Source organism: Oryctolagus cuniculus, chromosome 15 (genome assembly GCF_051225735.1).
Source record: "Oryctolagus cuniculus isolate XC-2025 breed Fujian yellow rabbit chromosome 15, ASM5122573v1, whole genome shotgun sequence".
Lineage (NCBI taxonomy): Eukaryota > Metazoa > Chordata > Mammalia > Lagomorpha > Leporidae > Oryctolagus > Oryctolagus cuniculus.
The window spans coordinates 22,419,004-22,433,408 of NC_142881.1; the positions used below are offsets into that span (position 1 = coordinate 22,419,004).

General features: G+C 40.0%; 1 long non-coding RNA gene across 2 annotated transcripts in view; it reads left to right on the forward strand.

The window, feature by feature from the left end:
• The window catches only part of LOC127484242 (uncharacterized), a 59,300-nt gene extending 54,558 nt beyond the window's left edge, over nt 1–4,742 (forward strand). Inside the window, exon 4 of one of the 2 annotated variants that reach the window (XR_011382713.2) lies at nt 4,658–4,742. This is a non-coding gene — a long non-coding RNA (uncharacterized LOC127484242). Of the gene's footprint in view, nt 1–780; nt 939–4,657 lie in introns of those variants that run through there. The other variant, XR_016221175.1, reaches the window with a different exon arrangement.
• Nucleotides 4,743–14,405: the final 9,663 nt, after the last annotated feature.

A 14,405-nucleotide genomic window follows, 5' to 3' on the forward strand; every position in this document is an offset into this window, starting at 1 on the left:
CCTAGTTAGATACAACCTCAAAACCTATGTATGTCCTAACTAAAGTGAAACTTGAGATTCACCAGAGTTAATAAGTGTCTCTAACATGTGTGTGTAGCTACAAGAACATCATCCTGATCTTATGGTCTCCAAGAAGAGAAACTTTCCTTGAGAATTAAGTCAACATAGTAGTAAGCAAAACTGGTTCAGACAGCTTCCTGATGGTGACTTTTTTTAATATCCACATCCAGCTGTTCCTAAAATAAGGTAGCATTGAACTTTCTATGTATGGAAGGCAATAAGTTCCATTTTCCCTTAAAGTCCAAGCTGAGTTTATAAGAATCAGACTGGGGCCAGCTTTGTGGAATAGCACATAAAGCTGCTGTCTGCAATACCTGCATCCCATATGGATACTGATTGAGACCAGCTGCTCCACTTCCAATCCAGCTCCCTGCTAATGTGCTTGGGAAAAGCAGAAGATGGTCCTGCCACCCACATGGGAGACCCAGAGGAAGCTCCTAACTCCTGGCCCAGCCCCAGCTGTTATGGCTATTTGGCAAGTGAACCAGCAGATGGGAGCGCTACTCTCCCTCTCTCTCTTCCTCTCTCTCTCCCTCTCTCTCTTTCTCTCTCTCCCTCCCTCCCTCCCTATCTCTCTCTTACTCTCTCTTCCTCTCTCTTTGTAACTTTGACTTTCAAATAAATAAATAAGTCTTTTTAAAAGAAATTAAAAAAACAAGAATCAGACATAAAGAATTGTTTTGAACACTTACCTGAGATCCTTTGACTCTACATCTGCAGGTTGGGCAAAGTGGCCTTAGTTGAAGATGAAAACGTGAAGAGAAGATACATGAGTCAGAGAATCTCCCTGTCAGGACATCATTCAAAGGACCATGTAATACTGAGTAATAGAGGACACTTAATAAATGTTTCTGATGGATCCTCTACATACCCTACACCATGTAAATAATATTGACTATAACTCCTTGATTTCTATGTAAACTCAATCATACAAGTAACTCCCTTATAACTACTATGAAAATATTCCTCATCCAAATGAGATATTAGTGTGAAAGAGGAAGTTATTAATTAAACCAAAATAACAGGCATCAACTGGAACTTTCCTGGGCAAAGGAGGGCATGTTTTTCTTACATACAAATTTTTTATAAACTTTCATATAAATTTATTTATTCAAATCTTAAGAATATTCAGTTTTGGTTTCTGCTCCCTAGCAAACAGACAACTATGAGTATGGAAGTATAGGTATAGAAAAAAAGCATTATACAGTATTTTTATTCCTTATAAGATAGACAGTAACTTGTGAATGTATGTAGAAAACTGAATTTTCATGAGGACAATAGTTCTCGTAAAATTGTCAGTCAAGGTATCATCTTTAAGAAATAATTATTTCTCAGTGCACAATATGTTGAAACTGGTGCATCTAATGCATCATTTATCTCTTTCCTCACTTCCTCCTTCCTTCCATCCTCCCTTCTTCCTTTCCTGTCTTCTCCCTTCCCCCTTCTTCCTTCCCATCCTTGCTTTCTTCTTCCTTTCTTTGTTCTACACTCCCTACCTACCCACCCACCCACCTTCCTTCCTAACTCCTTTCCTGTCTCCTGTCTTTCTTCCCTTCATCCACGGATTAAATATTCATTGACTCTTTAACATCCCATTCATTGCGCTGAGACATCCATCATGGAAACTTAAGGACAAAAAGAGAGATAAACACAGAAAATTGAAGGGAAAAAACAGAGAACACCAGGGAGGTCTTCAAAGAAGGGGAAATGAACAGATTTGTTACATTTAAAGAAAAAGCCATGTTCATGACGTCTCATATTGCATGAAATAGGAAGTACTCAAGGAGAGAAATAGAATGCATATCTATCTTAAGAGGCCTGAGACTGAGATTTTGCCTTTGAATCTGTAACCAAGTCAGTAGAGAGATTTTTATGCATATGAGGGATATGGTTCTGAAAATAATATGATATTTGGAATAACATAATTCTGGTGCTCATGAAAATGTTAATATTTCTGGGCCCCTAATTTTTCTGGGCATTGGTAAATGAACTTACATGTTTTAACTCTACAATACACTTATTATTAACTCCATTTTATATAAGAGGAGAACAAGACACTAAGATATGTGAAAAGTATTCAAGTTCATAAAGATTTCGAGTACTGTTGCCGGGATTCCAATCTAGGCTCTCCTATTTCAAAACTGGACAGAGAATCATAAATTATAAAACCTCCCTGTAATAAATAACCCCTCATCTAATGGGAATAAATTTGAGAAATATGAGGGGAAAATTTAGGACAAAACTCTGAAGTGGCAGAGTCTTGATTTTTTTCCTTTTTTTATCTTGTGGCAAAATGGTTGCAGAATACAGGAAAAGGAAGGAATTAGGAGTACTTTGTACTTTTTGAGGTATAAAAATTAGAATATTTGTTGGAGGGGTTTTGAAAAAGAAATGAAAAACCCAAACTGATAGAGCAGGGACTAGCAGTACTCTGAAACAGGAGTAAGCCAGGAAGCAGGTTGGCTTGCAAAAACTCCATAGGTTCAAACAGTAGACAAGCAGATTTAATGGATCAGAATAAGAGTATTAATCACTGTGCAGCAAACAGATGGACTATAATCATAACCAGTCCTCTATTCCCAAAGACCACAAGTGATATGATAGGCCTTGGTAGCAGCTACGCGCTCAGTGAGTTGCACTGCAGCTGAAGCACCTGGTGCCGAGGGCCTTGTACGTTTTATAGAAAGCAGTAAACAGGGAGCCCCCAGTCTACAGAGTGTAGGAGCCTACATAACTAGCACCAGATATGACTCTGGGTTAGTGGACCCACTGGTATTCCTGCATACACAGGAAGAATGGGCAAAGACGCAGCTGTGATGCATAGCCTCTCCTACCAGCTAACGATGACCAAGCTGAACTGAGGAGCCATATGAAACCCTCATTTTTAAGAAAAGATAATAATACTTTCAACATGTGTAAGAATGTGTTCAATTTCAGATATTATTGGCATATCTAGTGAGCACTTGTGTCCCAGAGCCATGAGAGGAGATGAGGTCAAGGGCAGGCATGTGAAAATTATCAGCAAGTACAGTTACATCCTTAGTTAAGGAAAAATCTAATGGGACTGTGTTTCTTCTTACTCTCCTAAATACACAAGGAAATGAATTTCAGTTTCTCATCTCCATGTATTTCTATTTACCCAACTCACACAGCATTGGCATTCACTAACATTAGTAATTATCTGGCAGAACAATGTATGAAACAAAAAATATGCCTTTTAGGTGAAATGCTTCCCGCAGGTCGTTCTGCTCCAGGATCTCAGTTCCTGCTCCAGTTTTCATCTGGACTGTTCTTTAGGTCCCATGGGTGTACCACCTTTTGCAGCTCATTTTTTTCTGTCCATGTTTCACTGATTTGGAAGGTTTTAAAGACAAGGGCTGCTAAGTAAACGTCATTGTGTTCCCAACTGCTCCTAGCAAACTGCCTTGCCCAGTATCAGCACTAAATAAAGGCCTTCACTTCGACACAAGCTGGCAAAGGCATAATGCATATTTTATGTTTGTGTCGATGTTCCAAAAGAGGAAAACACATCAAAGTAACAGCTTTTAGAGATTTGTTTGTTTATTTGAAAGACAAAGAGAGAGAGAAGAGACCTTCCACCCCTCATTCACTCCCCAAATGGCCACAGCAGCCAGATCTGGGCCAGACGGAAGTCAGAAGTCAGGAACTCCAGTCCAGTCTCTCACATGGGTGACAGGGGCCCAAGCATTTGAGCCATCTGCTGCTGTTTTTCCAGGACATCATCATGGAGCTGGACTGGAAGTGGAGCAGCAGAACCTTGATATGCTCTGATAGGGAATGCCAGCACCATGCGGTAGCTTAGCCGGCTGCACCACAACACGGCCCACTCAAAGTAATCGTCTGTATTTGAGCACGTAGTATGTCTCCATCACAAAAGTCACCTCATTGTATATATTATCTCACTTAATAATACTTAATTGTAACAGACCAGAAAGACTAGCTATTTAATCTTCTTTACACATGATAAAACTGAGCCTCAGAGAAAATATACTGTTTGCTGAGAAATATAAAAGTACCCAATAGCAAAGCTGTGTTTTATATCCTTGTATGCCTGATTGCAAAATCTGTGTTAAGCACAAGTATAGCCTATTTACCTTTTTTATGCTGCATTTTTCTTATAGAAAGACATAATTCTTGCCATCTTTATTTATGGAATCTGGACCTCAGGGACAAGCCTATGTGTTAGCAAGCTAGCAGGTGTCTGAACCATAGCCACTGAGCAAGCCGCTGGGGCAGCCAAATATTAAAAACTGGCAAGCTCCACAGGGCTCAGTGAAGTCTGTGACTGCATTCCAAGTGCTCCTTCTGTCCAGTTCACCCCTCACAGCAAGATACTGCTGTGTCTAGTCTCCCAAGAACAGAAGTCTGGAGAATGGTGAGGAAGCGCCACTGTTTCTCCCTCCTCATGATATTAGGAAGAGCAGGGAGTTGTCTATCTCATAACTCCAATCAGGACAGCATTACTGGTAAAAGAAAATATTATTCCATCCACCAATTCCTCTTAACCCTCTATCAATGGAAGAACATTTTCTTTGTATTTTTCTAAAAACTTTTGTTTTTTATTTGTTTGAAATAGAGATGGTCATGCATGAACAGCTGGACTACAAAAGAAGCACTATAGGTTGACGTCTACTCTGTCTCCTGTTTTGTTCACACAACTGTGAGTTGAAAATATCATATTATACTATATTCTTCAATCTTTCATTGACACTGTCTGACAATTTATAAGACTTTCACAAACTCAGTTTGTTGGAATCATCATAGCAATTTAAGTGAGAGCGATGCTGGAAAGGGAAATGCAGCCGTTTTCTGTCCTACCCACACCATAGACTCAGTATATGCCACACTAAATAGAGATATGGACATGCTGATGAATATTTGGTGACGAATGAAGAGGAAGACCCTTGAACCCCCTTTCACAGCCTATTATTCCCACAGTGGAAGGTCTTGTACATTCAAGATACAGAATCTGAACTTCAAAAAATGTCCAAAGTTGTCTATGCATGTCCCACCTAGTTCAAGATTGATGTATGATGATTTTGGTGTTGAGAATTTCTCTGTAATCTTAAGTAGACTTTTCCTGTGCCAGAAAAAAATTTTTGAGCTTGCTCAAATTTGACTCCAGGCCCAAACTCCACCATTTCCCACAGGATTAACTTAGTTGTCCTTTTTTAATGCATCTCTACAAGAGGAACACATTGCAGCCAAAAGAGTGTACCAACAGCTATTAAATACCTCTGCCTTCCAAAATGCCATACTCTGCTTAGTTGACTTCTAGTTTTACAATGTCCTTTCCTACCTTTTAATCCAGGCATGAAGTTATCATATAAGGTCTTTATTTTTTTAGTTAACTAATCTATTTGAAAGAGTAATAGAAGAGGAGAGACAGAGAGAGAAAGAAAGCTTGCATCTGCTGGTTCATTCCCCAGATGCCCACAGCCCCCAAGTCTGGGCCATTCCAAAGCCAGGAGCCAGAAACTCCTTCCCACTGGCCCAGGTAGGTGGCAGAGACTCAAGTACTTGAGTCACTGTCTGCTGCCTCCCAGCACATTAGCAGGAAACTGGATCAGTAGCCATGACTTCAACCAGACACTCCGATATGTGATGTGGTTATCCCAAGTGGCTGCTCAACCTACTATGTCACAACATCTGCCTCAGATCTTTTATTTTATTTTTTATTACTTATTTTAAAAGCAGAAAGAGAAACAGAGAGACAGATACAGAAAGGCAGATTCATCCTATAAGATCTATCTTAGAGTGTTCCCTTTTAAATGTCTACTGTATAACTCATACCAGTTTCTCCTTTGAATTTGAAACACCTATCATATACATAGTCATCTTGGTGATTAATCATGAACAGGATTTTGACTTCATTAACAGGTATTCATGCTTTCCTGTCCTACTAATGTTGCCTGCTTCTTCATTGAGGGAGGGATTATTTTAACTTTTTGTTGCCTGCAATTTACAGGTTGGTTCCTTGTATGTATTAAGAATTTGATAAGTATATGTTGATTAATGCATTAAAATTAAAAATGAGAATAATGTATATTGGTACTGTGATTGATGTAGCACAGAACTAGTGCCCCAGATAGTTAATAATGATTGTGTCCAGTTGTTGGTTCCTCATTATATGACATGGTCACCAGGGATTATCTGAATTTATAGTTGCAATAATTAAATTTGTGACAAAACAAAAGGAGGGAGGAGTTAAGTGGGTTATCCAAAGATAAAGATCCACTAAAAAGAGAGAACTGAGCCTCACCCTCAAGTCTTCTGAATCCAAAACACACATTGACTTGATTAACCTGTGATACTTGTAAATGTGGGAGTTCCTCAACAAATGAATTTTTTTGTTGGTCATTGTGTTTCCCCCAAGATGTCCCAGAGGAAGCCTACCCTCAGCTCAGAATCCTGGAACATAGCTGTATCTGAATAGAAGATTTCTAACCCAGTTTACTTCTGTCATATCTACAGTGGGAAAAAGTGATATCAGATGTATCTATTTTTATGCCTGTTCCCACTAGATTAGCCCCAAATCCCCTTTCCATAATTATACATATGTCTTTCTTGCAAAATATGCAAATACTCAAAAACTTGAGTAGAATTTCATCTTCCATGGCAGCTCCCTTCTAGCCATAATAGGCCAGCTGGCAAATTTCTCCAGAGAATGCTTAAAACATATATTTTTATCTGTAATAGAAATGCTACTTGTCCTAGTATTCCCTTGAAGAGAGGGAGAGGGAGAGGGAGAGGGAGAGGGAGAGGGAGAGGGAGAGGGAGAGGGAGAGGGAGAGGGAGAGGGAGAGGGAGAGAGCTATTTAGTGTGACTATGCTTTTAAAATGTATGGCACTTCTCCCCCTCCAAACAAATTTTCAAACTTTGAGGACTTTTTGGGTCCTAGGTCCAAATTTTTCTTTCTCTCTTTTTTAAATCACTTGCAAATATTTCTGTAGTCTTAAATTATTTGGAATTCAGGGTCCTATTTTAAAAACAAAGAAAAAAGAGAGAGGGAGGAAGAAAGGAAGGAAGGGAGGGAGGAAGGGAAGGAAGGAGGGAGGGGTGAGGAAAAGAAAGAGAAGCACATTTTCTTGGAATGTTTTGCTCTGGCGGGTCACAGGCTAGTCCCTTGTTAACTAATGTAGCTCTGCAGACCCCAGCAGAGTAGTTTTGTGATCCAGCTCCATGACTGAATACAGTCCTAGCAAAAAAGAATTCATAGTCAAAGACCCCTTTGCAAGAATAAACTGGGAAAAGCTGTTTCCATGTCCTATCAATCCACTAATTCTACTCACCATCTTGAAATGGAGGAAAGAGGAAATTTTCCTGACTCCAAGAAATAACAGAGGGAAGAAGAAAGACTAAAGAGAGTTGCATTTCTCTGCAGTCACTAGAAAGCCTGTCAGTCCTTTACGTGCATTTCCCTTTGTGACTTAACAGTCAGCCTTACATATATTTCTATTTTTTAATTAATTAAGGTATTGAAAGGCAGAGTTATAGAAAGAGGAGGGGGGAGAAAGAGAGAGAGGGAGAGAGTCCATTCACTGCTCTCCAAATGGCCCCAACTGCCAGGAATGTTCCAGGCTTGAGCAAGGAACCTGGAATTCCATCTGGGTCTCCTACATGAATGGCAGGGGCCCAAGCACTCCACTGTCTTCCTCCACTGTCTTCACAGGAGCATTAGCAGGGAGCTGGAAGAAGAGCAGTGAGGACTCAAAGCAGTGCTCGTGTGGGATTCTGGCATCACAGGCAGTAGCTTAACCTGCTGTACCACAGTGCTGGCCCCGGTCTCCTTCTCTTGAATACTGTTTCTTACTCCTGTGTGTCTCGACATGCTCTTACCATCCACATTTCAACTCAGTTACTGCTTTAACCATCCATTAGCCATCCATGCAATCATTCAGCACGTCTCTCACTAACTCTATGTTGGGCATTATCCAAGACACTGTGGGTAGAGCAGGGAACAGGACCAAAGTGTCATCTTACACATTGTATTTCAATAGGAGGAAGTCAAAGATCACATAAACAAATACATGTGCTAGTGCATGCTTAAGCAACAAATGAAAGAAAGACAATAGGGGATTATTTTGTTTAGGTTGCTAAGGAAGATTGGAGCTGAAAATGGAAGAAAATGGGGGCCGGCGCCGTGGCTCACTAGGCTAATCCTCCGCCTTGCGGCGCCGGCACACCGGGTTCTAGTCCCGGTCAGGGCGCCGGATTCTGTCCCGGTTGCCCTTCTTCCAGGCCAGCTCTCTGCTGTGGCCAGGGAGTGCAGTGGAGGATGGCCCAAGTGCTTGGGCCCTGCACCCCATGGGAGACCAGGAAAAGCACCTGGCTCCTGGCTCCTGCCATCGGATCAGCGCGGTGCGCCGGCCGCAGACCGGCCACGGCAGCCATTGGAGGGTGAACCAACGGCAAAGGAAGACCTTTCTCTCTGTCTCTCTCACTGTCCACTCTGCCTGTCAAAAAATTTAAAAAAAAAAAAAAATGGAAGAAAATGAGACCATGAGGCGGGCCAACCAGTATTTGGAAGGAAAGTTGTCTTGGCAAAGGGTACAGCAATTTCTAAATACATTGGGATGATGGCAAATTTGATGGGCTTGAGAAAAACCCAAAGGTCAGGGTGGTTAGAGGGGAGTGCTTGCTGGAGATGCGGTGAGGTTAAAGAAATAATTGGGGTTAGATTATAAGGAAGGGTATAGGCCATGGCTAGGGCTTTGGACTTTACCCTAACTGCAGGAAGAAACCATTGGCAGCTCTGAGGAGAGGTGTGATCCAGTGTGACCTAGAGCTTGAAGGGTTGCTGAGAGGCAAATAGACTGACTGTGGGGTGGACAAGATCAGTGTGGCAGTAACTCAGTGCACAGGGTGAGAGCGGACCCACAACCCAGAGTAACAGAGGTAGAGGTTGTATTGTGAGCTAAGCACATTTGAAAGTTGGTCTCCGCAACAATCATGATATACATATGAGAATTAGGAGTAATTTTCAAAAATTAAGAAATTTATAATGGAAAAATGAAATTACCTTTCACTCACAAAAGAGCAGAGATGATTTGGGGTGACAACCAAAATTTCAGTTTTGAAACTATTAAATTTAAGATGCCAATCAGATGTGTAAGTGCAGAATATCCCCTTGATTTCTCAGAATATAAATGTCATACCATTAAATATTTTTATATAACAAAGACAAGTTTGAAACAAATGACATTTCCCTATGACCCTCAAATGCACGGTCTTCTCCAGAACTTTCTAAACCTGCCCGTTCATGAGATACAACGGAAGACATTCTTGTACTTCTGTGTCAACACTTTTGTCTCTATTTGTGTCCCTAACCCTGCCATAATATGTTTCAGTAGTATACAAATCAACGGTAAACTCAATGCTTCTCTAGAAAGACTCAAGAGACTCAACATACAATTTTACTGCTGGCTGAGATTTAATTCAGTAAGTAAGCAGATCAATAAGAGGAAAAAATCAGTATCTAGTATCTCAGTTCATGTATGGGCTTCTTTTTGGTGTTATTCTTTGCTTGTTTGTTGAAGGGAAGAGCCACAGACAATTAAAGAGAGCTTCTATCTGCTGGTTTACTCTCTCAAATTCCCACAAAAACCAGTGCTTGGGCCAGGCCCAAACCAGTGGCCAGATAGGCAATGTACATATTACACATTGATGAGAGGACTCAAGACATCACCTACTGTCTCTCAGGGTGTGCATTAGTGGGAAGTTGGGTCATACTCAGAAACCAAACTAGAAACCAGCCATTTCAATATGGCACACAGTTATCCTAAGCAGTGGCTCAATGGCTCTACTACAATGCCCACACTTGTGTATAGACTTTGTGTTTTCCCTAAAGGGACCACTAGTATGAGGTTCTCCCCCTAGCCCTGAAATACAGTAACCTGTATGCACTTATGTCCGTGGAAGCCCATTTGAAACTCAGAGACCAGGATTTTATCAGGGGCTGGGAACAGACACAATGACCAGTCTTAGCTGTGAAAACTCTAGAGTCCTAGAAGGAAATCAGGTAATCAGTGCCTCAGGCAAGCAAGCATTCTTGCCACTTAGAGAACTTTACAAAATCCAATGATTTTGACATCATTCAAGGGTCAGTCATAAGGAAATCCTTCTATAGGTCAGACTTCTATAATAGCTGTTCTTTTGCCATGACAGATCAGTTTTTTATTCATTTTCCTCCATCCAATTACAGATTCTGGGACAGACACCCTAGAACATATTCTGATATCATGAGATATGGACTATGTACTGGCAACAAATAGATTTTTTTGTTTGGTTAGTTGGTTTTGATTTAGAGCTGATTCAGATAATCATCCACGTTTGGGGATCACAGATTGAAGCCACATAGGCTTTATCACAGCTGAGTCCACCTGAAGCAAAAGTCCCATTGAATGAACAGCAAAGCATGGAAGAGGTGGACAGTTATGTAGCTGAGCCTAGGCAATCACCTCATCACTGTTTTTCTTCATTTGTAAAATAATGGGGAGTAGGTTAAGTGATCTCTATTATCTCTTCATTTCTATTCTCTGTTGTAGCTCAGAGAAAGCAGTATAGGGTGAAAAGATACTGGCTTTGAAGCCAGTACCCTTCCCCTGTCCCTCATCCAATTTCTCCTTGAAATCCAAAAAGTAAAACCCATGCTATTCTTTCTTTGTCTGCACTTGAGGAATGCCTTGACTGAGGCGTGCTGCAAGATCAAAAGAAGCCTTTAACAGATTAATTCTCTACATGTCACAGATGACAAGACAATTTTACAGTGGAAGGAGGAAAAGTAGTTGTTTTGTAGGAACGAAAGACTGAGATTAAAACTTGAAGATCTTCAAGGATCATTTGGGGAATTTTCAAGACAAGTTTACAGTAAGACCACTCTACAGACAAATCTTAAATTTCTGGTTGGGGGAAGGGCTCTTTATTCTATTTCTGTCAATGATTTCCTGTAGTCTTTATGAGAAAACCAAGACTGTCAGAAAAGAAGTAATCAAGATGAAATAAGACACTAGAGGGCCGGCGCCGCGGCTCACTAGGCTAATCCTCCGCCTAGCGGCGCCGGCACACCGGGTTCTAGTCCCGGTCGGGGCGCCGGATTCTGTCCCGGTTGCCCCTCTTCCAGGCCAGCCCTCTGCTGTGGCCCGGGAGTGCAGTGGAGGATGGCCCAGGTGCTTGGGCCCTGCACCCCATGGGAGACCAGGAAAAGCACCTGGCTCCTGGCTCCTGCCATCGGATCAGCGCGGTGCGCTGGCCGCAGCGCGCCAGCCGCGGCGGCCATTGGAGGGTGAACCAACGGCAAAGGAAGACCTTTCTCTCTGTCTCTCTCTCTCTCACTGTCCACTCTGCCTGTCACAAAAAAAAAAAAAAAAAAAAAAAAAAAAAAAAAAAAGAAATAAGACACTAGAGTTTGTCACCCTGTCATAGAATTAGGTCACAATGGCTCTTTTATAGCAAGGGTTACTAAAAGGTTCATTGGGCCCAATTCCCCCAGCCACTAAAGACTAGATCAGGACTAATAAAATTATAACACCTGCCATGCATTAAACCTCTGCTGATGGAGAAAACTTGCCAATACTATAACAACAATTTCTTTTTTTTTTTTTCAATTTTTCTAACTTATATAAGGTGAAAAAATTTCATGTGCTTCATATACACAGATATAGGAGCAAAATGATACTTCCCACTCTATCCTTCCTCCCACCCACACTGCAACCCACCCTCCTCCTTCCTTATTCTTTCATTTAATTATTACAAAGACATACTTTCAGTTTATTTTATAATCATAAGATTGACCCTTCATTAAGTAAAGAATTCAACAAACAGTAGTAAGAGAAAATCTCTGTTCCTCAACAGCAGGAACAAGGCTGATATACAACAGTCAAATCTCAAAATGTCAATTTTGTTCACATATATTATATTTTTGTACTTTGTTACCCACTACAGGTCAGGAAAAACATATTCTCTTAATGTTTTGGGACTGACTTATTTCACTAAGTATAATGGTTTCCAGTGCCATCCATTTTTGTTGTGAAAGACAGCATTTCATTCTTTTTTATAGCTTGGTAATATTTCAGGGTTTATATATACCACACTTTATTTATCCAGTCATCAGTTGACAGACATCTGGGTTGATTCCATATCTTTGCTATTGTGAATTGGGCAGCAATGAACATGGGGGGTACAGAGAACTCTTTCATATGCTGATTTCATTTCCTTTGGGTAAATCCCCAGGGGTGGGATGGCTGGATTATACGGCAGATCTATTCTCAAATTTCTGAAGAATCTCCATACGGTCTTCTACAATGGCTATCTAGTTAACATTCCCAGCAACAGTGGATTATGGTACCTTTTTCCCACATCCTCACCAGCATTTATTATTTGTTGATTTTTGTATGACAGCCATTCTACCCGGGATGAGGAGAAACTTCATTGTGGTTTTGATTTGCATTTCCCTGATGGCTAGCAATCCTGAACAATTTTTCATGTGTCTGTTGTCCTTTGAATTTCCTCTATTGAAAAATGCCTTTTCCAAGTCATTTATACATTTCTTAATGATTGTTTTGTTGCTGTTGAGTTTCTTGAGCTCTGTATATATTCTGGATATTAATCCTTTATAAGTTTCATGGTTTGCAAATATTATTTTCTCATTCTGTCAGTTGTCTCTTCAGTTTGCTAAGAGTTTCCTTTGAAATGCAGAAGATTCTTAGCATGGCTTAATCCCATTTGTCTGTTTTTGCTTTGTTTGCCAGTGCTTCTGGGGTCTTTTCCAAGAAGTCTTTGCCTATGCTAATGTCTTTCAGAGTTTCCCCAGTGTTCTCATCTAGTAATTTGATGTAATCAGATCATAGACTTAGATCCTTGATAAATTTTGAGTTGATTTTTTATAAAGTGTAAGGTAGGGATTTTGCTTCCTACCTGTGCATGTGGGGATACCATTTTCCCAGTCCCATTTGTTGAAGACATGGTCCTTTCTCCAGGAATTGATTTTAGCTCTTTTGTCAAAGATTAGTTGATTATAGATGGATTGATTTCTGGGATTTCTATTATGTTCCATTCTACATGTCTATTTTTTTGTGCCAATATCAGGCTTTTTTATTCTAACTTCTCTGTAGTATATCTTGAAATCTGAAATTGTGATGCCTTTGGCTTTGTTTTCATTGTGTAAGATTGCTTTGGCCATATGGGGTCTCTTGTGTTTCCATATGAATTTTATGGTTGTTTATTTTCTAGATCTGAGAAGAAAAATGTCATTGTTATTTTGGTTGGGATTGCCTTGAATCTGTAAATTGTTATGGGTAGTATGGAACTTTTGATGATATTAGTTCTTCCAATCCTTGAACATGGAAGATTTTTCCATTTTTTGTGTCTTCTACTTCTTTAATGTTCTGTAATATTCATTATAGAGATCTTTCACCCCATTGGTTAAATCAAGGTATTTAAATTTTTTTGTAACTATAATGAATGGGACTGATCTTACAAGTTCTTTCTCGGCCATGGCATTGTCTGTGTATACAAAGGCTGTTGATTTTTGTGTGTTAATTTTATACCCTACAACTTTATCAAATACTCTTATGAGTTCCAACACTTTCTTTGTGGAGTCTTTTCGTGCCCCTATATATAGAATCATGCCATCTGAAAATAGGGATAATTTGACTTTCTCCTTTCTAATTTGTATCCCTTTGATTTTGTTTTCTTGCCTAGTTGCTCTGGCTAAAACTTCTAGGACGATATTTAAAGCAGTGTTGAGGATGGGCATCCTTGTCTGGTTCTGGATCTCAGTGGAAATGCTTCCACCGTTTCTTCATTCAATAGTTTGCCGGTTGTGGTTTTGTTGTATATCGCCTTGATTGTGCTAAGGAATGTTCCCTCTATACCCAATTTCTTTAAGGTTTTTATATATGCCTCTCATTCTCTTATTCTTCATCTCTTCTGCTATCTGAATTTATCTTGCTTCTGAGATTTTTCTTATCAATATAAAATAATATGTTCTCCCTTGTGCTGTCATCACCAATCCATGCCTCTATTATTCTTAACAAAGTCTTCAAAAGTGTTATTTAAACATGATACCATCTAAAATTTATTACCACATGTTTAACTGTTAGATCTACTCCAAAATGAGATTTCTTCCCAAGTATTTCCATAAAGAGTACTCTCATCAAGTACACCAATAACCTCTGTGTTGCTTGATTCACTACAAACTTAACATTTTTACCTTACTCAGTATTTGACTACATTCAGCAGAGCTGGTTGTTATATCTAGCTTCTGTGATACTACATTCACCCAATCTTTGTTAAACCTCAGGGGCTATTTCCCTTCTGATAT